Genomic DNA, 8052 nt, shown 5'->3' with positions numbered 1-8052 from the left:
AATTACACAGGATGCTTTTTTCCAATTGTATCTTTAAGTAATTTTATTTTAACATTGTTCCCTATTTGAAGGTTAAATATTTAATTGAAATCATGTGTAACACTGAAATGAGCACTCTCTGTGGGTGAATTACATTTCTAGTCTCACGTTCTCATTTTATTTCCTCAGCTTTAACGTCATTGAAAGTTGTCACCGTGGGTGAAAGTGTGAGGACAACTGTCTGTGATTTCCTGCACAGAGATGTGTGAGGCTGCAGTTGGGCAGATTATCAGTGTGTTATGTCTTCAGGAGTTGATTGCAATGGAAGCCTGTTGTACTTACCAAGGAGCATATGCACTGTATTGTGTTTAATTAAAACTATTAAGTAGGCAGAACTCAATTTTTTTCAATGTGTTATTAGAACTCAATTTAAGTAACTTACCAGTACTTTTTACGCAAAAATGCTGATCAACTCAATTTATTTGAGTTTTTTTTACTTAGAAAAGCTAGAGCTCTCCGAAAACGTCAGAGCGCTTTTGCAAACATGTGATGTCTTGATAAATCGAGCAGATACTTGAACTTTACACAGCTACATTCTTGCCTGAAAATATCTTAAAAGTTTATTTGGTGACCCAGAAAGGGTAATCTGGGGAAACGGAGGATTGCATTTGTCGGCTGCGGTTGTCGGAGACTGTGCGGCAATGGCGGAGGAGCGCAGCTAAAAAACCTTTAAATATTACATTTTCTATGTCACAAAATAAACTTTTAAGATATTTTCAGGCGAGAATGTAGCTGTGTAAAGTTCAAGTATCTGCTCGATTTATCAAGACATCACATGTTTGCAAAAGTGCTCAGACGTTTTCGGAGACGTCTATTTTTTTATGCTTTGTGGCAGCTTTTGAACATCTGTGGCATCTATTAATGTCAAATCTAGACTTTCTTTAACAACATAAGCAAACTGCTTTTATATTTAACCACTTTTCTGTTTAAATACAATTGAAATAATAATATTAACAATAGTATTTATTTTGTTAAAAAATGTGTTTAAAAACAAGTTTTGTGGTGAAAGCTATAATCCAGAATAGTGGCCTGTTAAATGGTTAAAGACTAGGTTGGCTTTATACTTGAGAATAAAATATTACAGCTTGTCCTTCTAAAGAATTAAGTTATATTCCACAGTTGAATCATAAGAAACATTATGTTACATATGAACACTGCCATATGTTAGATCTGGTCATTTTGCTTATAAGAAACTTTATATATTGGAAGTTAGCTTTTAACAAGCATGTAATGATTATATTTAAATTAGATGGTCTTTTTTAAACATGTCTCTTTAGGCCTAAACTGACAGTGCCAATACCACACATTCAGACACAGTAGTAGATGGTGTTTTTACTACTATATGTGTTAGTCTAATTTGGTTGTATGGGGTCTACATTGACCCTCTGTGTTGTACGTTATTATGACTGCACAGCCTTTAAGGATCAAATCAGCTTCTGAAAAAATTCTGTGTTTTCTCCCTCTGCTTGCTTCTTGCTGTCTTTGAGGGACCAGCACTCCTGCTGTTGGACAGAAAGACATCAGTAAGTATTTTGGTTTTCCAATATATTAGCAACTGTCAGTGACATTTATATTAATGAGGCTGAGCTTTAATCATACTTTAGATCAGCCTGTTTTACTTATTGTTTTATTTGTGCTTTGGTTTGGGGAAGTTGTTTCTGTACTGATCTTTTCCTGTCTTCTGTTATTAGACTTGAGGACTTGAAGGCAAAAAAAGGACGATCATTAGCAGATCGTTTTGGACATGAATGAAGAAAAATACAGATTTTTCTTTTTTTTTTTTTTAAAGGCAAAAATAAAATTGTAAAAATGAACTCAGACTGAGGCACTTACTATTTTTTATGGACAGGAGCCTCAATTTATGGAAGCGTTTCATCTATTGTCCAAGATGATTTTTATAAGTTAATGGTGGAAAACAATAAGGGTACATTGATATTATCTCAAACTGCTGAAAATGAACATTTACACTTTTGACAAACATCTATCCCCCCAACACCACAGTTACATATTCCCAACCTTAAAAAGATTATTTTAGATTTCCAAATGAGCAGGATCTTGGTTAGGATTCCCTGGGTCCAAACCACAGAAAAGCCAATAGTGGTTTGGATGATTGATGAGAAATGAAAAAAAAAATGAAATCAAAATCATTCAAACTTTAGTGTTTCATCTGAATTTTTTTAGCCCTGACCAGAAAGTGAAAACAGAAAGCATCCAGACTAAAGCTCTGTCATTGCATGGTGTTGTTTCTGAGTGGGCTGGGATTGCTCAGGGCTGATATCAAAACAATGCTTGTTTCAGTACATGTAATTTGTAATCTATAAAAATAAAATAGTTAGAGCTAGATCAGGTGACCCTGAATCATCCCTTAGTGCATCATGGGAGTTATGCAGTCTAGACCACAGCATAACTGAGTATTTCTTTTTCACCCACCTTTTTTACTCACCATCTGTTTATACGTTAACCATTAGTTATAAATCTCGGGCTCTCTTCCACAGTACGCCTTCATCTTGTCTTCCTCCCCTGACAACTGGCCACTAGCTGAGCCTGGTTCTGCCAGAGGTTTTTTCCTTCCCGCTGTTGCCAAAGAGCTCAAATGGGGTCATATGATTTTGGCAGTTTTCTCTGTTTTGATTGTGTTATTTTAGTGTTTTTACCTTACAAAATAAAACACCTTGAGGGAATTGTTGTTTTGATTTGACACTATATAAATAAAATTGAATTGAATTCATATTCAGCATTCTTTGACAATATATCCACAATCCACCTCCTCTGCACATGTCCAAACCATCTCGACGTTGCTTTTGTCTTTTTCTCCAAAATGCTCAACCTGATCTGTCCCTCCGATGTAGTTATGTCTATCTTGCTAAATGGTATATGCACTGGTTCTTATACAGTGCCTTTCAGTGCCTTATTCGACCAGCCACTTTTTATAATGTCACTGCTTTCTATCAGTCTTTCTTAATGAAATGTTGTAAGTTCTTTAATCTAATATTACTAATCAGTCGAAAAATATTTTTTTAATTTGTACAATTTAGTCAAGTAATAAACAGACCATGCCGATGTTTTATCATTCAACTGCTAATATTAGCAATACTGACTGATGGTACTATAAATATGTGTTCATGTGTGGATTTGCACATGCACCTTTAAGACAGCTGCTATTCTAGCTTTGAATCAGAGGGTTTGAGACGTTGGTGAAACAGCTCTGGATTATTTTGTTTGCAAAGCAAAGGAATGTCTTTCTGATTTGTATTAATACACGACAGCTCTATTGTTGCTTAGTGCATTATTCATTACTGGGTTTTTTGTTTTGTTTTGTCATTTTACAACTTTAAGTTGTAATAACTTCGCTAACATAATGATAAAGTTATAACCGTAAGCTAGCTAAGGTTTTAGTCAAAAGCAAGGCAATACTTCTCATTGCTGTTCCTGGTGAAAAATGCATATGTCAAGTTCAGACACTTTTTTTCTTCCGTTTCTTTCTCCATTTCAAGCCCTAACATTAATGATTTTTGTCAGTTTAAAAAGTTCTAAAGTGGTGGTTTGCTTTCTAAAAAAATGTTGCTGTATTTTCTTTTTTAAGCCACAGATACCTCCTTTAGGCAACAGATCATCCTGGTTAGGCTTAGAAATGATGTGTTTTGGGCTAAAATACACCTTTAAAAAATACAGTGCTTGCACAGAAAGTGTGCAGAGCATACCTTTTCTCATCCCCTATTCTGGCTGTAATGCCATGGGATTTAAAAACTTGTGACGTTTTTTAGGTGACACCAAGAATTCTCTGTCACTGCTTTTACAAAATAAAGTCTTTTCATTTGTTTATTTGTCTAGCTCGGGGGTAGGGGTACACTGTAAAAGAAGTTGTAGAATTTACGGTGAATTACTGGCAGCTGTGGTTGCCAGAATTTCACCGGGAAAAATAAACTGTAAATGTAGAACACAAAACGGTACACTATTTTGGTAACCATAAATTTCACAGTAAATAATAATTATTTTATTTACAGTAAATGACTATGAATTTAAAAATAAATTGTAAAATTGTTTATGGGTAATTCATGTGAAAACAACAGACATTCTGTTAACCTAATTACAGTCTTACTTCATTAAATATAGTGAAACTGTATAAAATAATATGGCATCATAGTAAAAAGTTGAATATTACGATAAATTACTGGCAGCTGTGATTGCCAGAATTTCACCGTGAAAATATAGTGATAATGCAGAATACATAACGGTATGCTATGTTGATAAATGTAAAAATTCACAATAAAGAATCATAAACCTGTTCATGGTAACTCATGTAAAAACAACAGACGTTCCATTAAGCTGATTACAGTTTTACATTGTCAAATATAGTGAAACTGTATAAAATAAATATTAAAAAGTTCAATATTACGGTAAAATACTTGCATCTGTGGTTGCCAGAATTTCACCGTGAAAATATAGTGATAATGCAGAATACATAACGGTATACTTTGTTGAGAAATATAAACACAGTGAACTTTGGTTTTTGCACAATAATTACATTGAAATAAAAAAGCTAATATAATGTAAACCTGTTAAAATACAATTTTAATAAGCTTGTTTACCGTCTCCTATTGACAAAGCAAAGAAGAGCTGTATAATACAAAACATGTTTCTTTTTATTCAAAAGTTCATATTTACAGTAAATTACTGGCAGCTCTTGTAGCCAGAATGTCGTCTAAAAAATTAAGCTCCAACAAATGAGGCAATAAAAATCATAGGGCCAACTGGCATAAAATTTACATTCTATGACTTTTTGTTATAATTTACTAAAAACATTAATAAAAACCAGTAGAGACAATGATTAAATTAAACAGTTAATATTAAATATTAACTGCACGGTGGCACGGTGGTTAGCACTGTTGCCGCACAGCAAGAAGGTCCTGAGTTCAATTCCAACATCAGGCCGGGGTCTTTCTGTGTGGAGTTTGCATGTTCTCCCCGTGTTTGCGTGGGTTCCCTCCGGGTACTCCGGCTTCCTCCCACCGTCCAAAGACATGCAGCTTGTGGGGATAGGTTAATTGGAAAATCCAAATTGCCACTAGGTGTGAATGTGCGAATGAATGTGAGCACGAATGGTTGTCTGTCTCTGTGTGTTGGCCCTGTGACAGACTGGCGACCTGTCCAGGATGTACCCCGCCTCTCGCCCTAAGACAGCTGGGATAGGCTCCAGCGACCCTGGAAAGGATAAGCGGAAGCGAATGGATGGATGGATGGATGGATATTAAATAATCAAATTAATGACTAAAAAAGGTGTCACGGTCCTAGGTCTGTGACCCAGTGTTTTGAGTTTCTTGTGTCTGAGTTTTTGCATTATGATCTTAGTTCTCTTTGTTGCCCCAGTTTATTCTTTAGTCTAGTGTCTAAGTTCGGCTTTCTTGTATTCTCTTTAGTTTTCTGAGTATTTAGTTAGCCGCCCTCTGTGTCTCCCTGTTATTGTTCTGTGTTTCTTAGTTGCTCTGTCTCCCCTAGTCAAGTCTGCATCTATGTTACATTTCCTGTTTTACTTTGAAGGTCTGTGTCCTACGTGAATGTATTGAGTTTCGCTTCCCTTGGGTCTCGTTATGTCCGATTTCTCCCAGCTGTGCTCCCCTTCTGTGTCTCATTCCCCTCGTTATTTCCCAGTATATTTCAGCTTTGTGTTTCTCTGTGTCAGTGTCGTGAGCTCCCTCATGCTGTGTGTGAGTATCCCTGTGTTTCCTGGTGAGCGTTATATTTAGTTTTTTCCAGTTTAGTTTTCTATAACTTGTGATCTGTTTTTCCAGCAATAAAGCTGTGCTTTTTTTTTTAGTTTATCCCCCGTGTCCCTGTGAGTTTGCATTTGGATCCAATTCCTGCCTGCCACACAGCCAAATCATGACAAAAGGCACTGATGTAATTATATCAAACTTAATACAACCAAAAAGAAATGAGTACAAAATAAACAGTCAAATAAAATTTAAAACACTTAATATTTGCAGTGGATGACAAAGTTTCTTTTTGTCCAGACTTGATAGTAGAGGGCTTTCAGAACAGTCTCTGATGGTGTCTGAGGAACTGGAACAGGTTTTGGATCCAATGTGTTTGAGGACTTGCATGTTGTTTTTCAGATGCTCGGTGTAGACTAGTCCTTGCAGTCTGAAAGCAAATACAAAGCACAATAAAGCAAACTGCCCATTTCAAAAGCAAATATACAATCTTACATTTAATAGAGCTGACACAATTAATCGTGTAATGATTTACAATTGTGATGCATTGCAATGCCGACATAAAGCATTCTCAATCCATTCAGAAGAAACGAATCGATTATTAAATACAGTCAGGATCAAAAGTTTAAGACCACTTGAAAAATGGCAAAAAATTCTCTGTTGCATGGTTGGATCTTAACAAGGTTCCAACAACATGCAACTAGCAGAAATGGGAGGTAGACACCATTTAACTTACATTTAACAAACTTAAACTGGGACAGGCTGTTTTACAGCTGATCAAATGTTTAGGACCACATGCCTTTTAAAAGGCCAAATCTGTGCAAATATGTGGATTCATTGTCATTTTCTGTCAGGTAGTCACACTGTCATGATGTTCGGCAAAAGCAAAAAAAACTTTCCTTTTTGAACGTGGTCGAACTGCATAAGCATGGTCTCTCACAGCGTGAGAATTTGGAATTTCTTAAATGATCCTGGGGGTTATGGAACAAAAAAGTCAAGTGGAAGACCCAAAAAAATCCTCAACCCAAATTAAGGCCATTAGTGGTGCCGACTGCAGCAAACGGCATCTGAGACTGAAGGGCTTCAAAAACAAATTCGCTGATGAGAAACAAAATATAAACTTGATGATCCTGATGGTTTCCAACATTACTGGCAGGACTAGCAGATCCCACCTTAGATGCTGTCTACGCGCCACAGTGGAGAGAGCGCCATAATGGTCTGGTGCTTTTTCTTTCAGTGGAACAATGGAGCTTCAGGATATGCAGAGGCGTCAAACGGCTGCTGGCTATGTCCAAATGATGCAGAGAGCATCCCTCATGACTGAGGGCCCTCGTCTGTGTGGTAACGACTGGGTTTTTCAACAGGACAACGCTACAGTACACAATGCTGCAGGACAAAGGACTTCTTCCAGGAGAATAACATCACTCTGTTGGACCATCCTGCGTCTTTCCCTGATCTAAATCCAACTGAGAAAGGACGACAGTTCCCGACAGTAGACGCCATTCGTGTGGCCAGCTTCACCACTTGGAGAAATGTTCCCACTCATCTTATGGAAACGCTTGCATGAAGTGATCAACAATAACAGCGATACTGAGTTCAAGTTTGGAACTTTGATTTCTGTTTTGGGGGTTTACCCATGTTTTTTGGAGGTGTGGTCCTAAAATGTTGATCAGCTGTAAAACAGCCTGTTTCAGTTTAAGCTTTTTTAATAAATTACATGCTCAATGTTTTTCTGCACTCAGATTTCTTCTCTTTGCCTGCTGAAGCTCTACTTGGAACCTTGTTAAGATGATGTTTTTGCCATTTTTTAAACGGTCTTAAACTTTTGATCAGGATTGTAAAACCTAAAACTAACAGCAATTTGTTTTCTTCAGCCACATACATCACAGTGGACCAACAATGCAGTCTGTGTTCAGACAGGTTTTGAGCAATAACAAAAGTAGCTTATAGGGAGTGCAGAATTATTAGGCAAGTTGTATTTTTGAGGAATAATGTTATTATTGAACAACAACCATGTTCTCAATGAACCCAAAAAACTCATTAATATCAAAGCTGAATGTTTTTGGAAGTAGTTTTTAGTTTGTTTTTAGTTTTAGCTATTTTAGGGGGATATCTGTGTGTGCAGGTGACTATTACTGTGCAGAATTATTAGGCAACTTAACAAAAAACAAATATATACCCATTTCAATTATTTATTTTTACCAGTGAAACCAATATAATATCTCCACATTCACAAATATACATTTCTGACATTCAAAAACAAAACAAAAACAAATCAGTGACCAATATAGCCACCTTTCTT

The sequence above is a fragment of the Diplotaxodon limnothrissa genome, linkage group LG5, assembly GCF_057381915.1.
Source record: "Diplotaxodon limnothrissa isolate DT_005_m linkage group LG5, D_limnothrissa_male_GT1.1, whole genome shotgun sequence".
NCBI lineage: Eukaryota > Metazoa > Chordata > Actinopteri > Cichliformes > Cichlidae > Diplotaxodon > Diplotaxodon limnothrissa.
Note: the sequence above shows the minus strand (reverse complement) of the source record.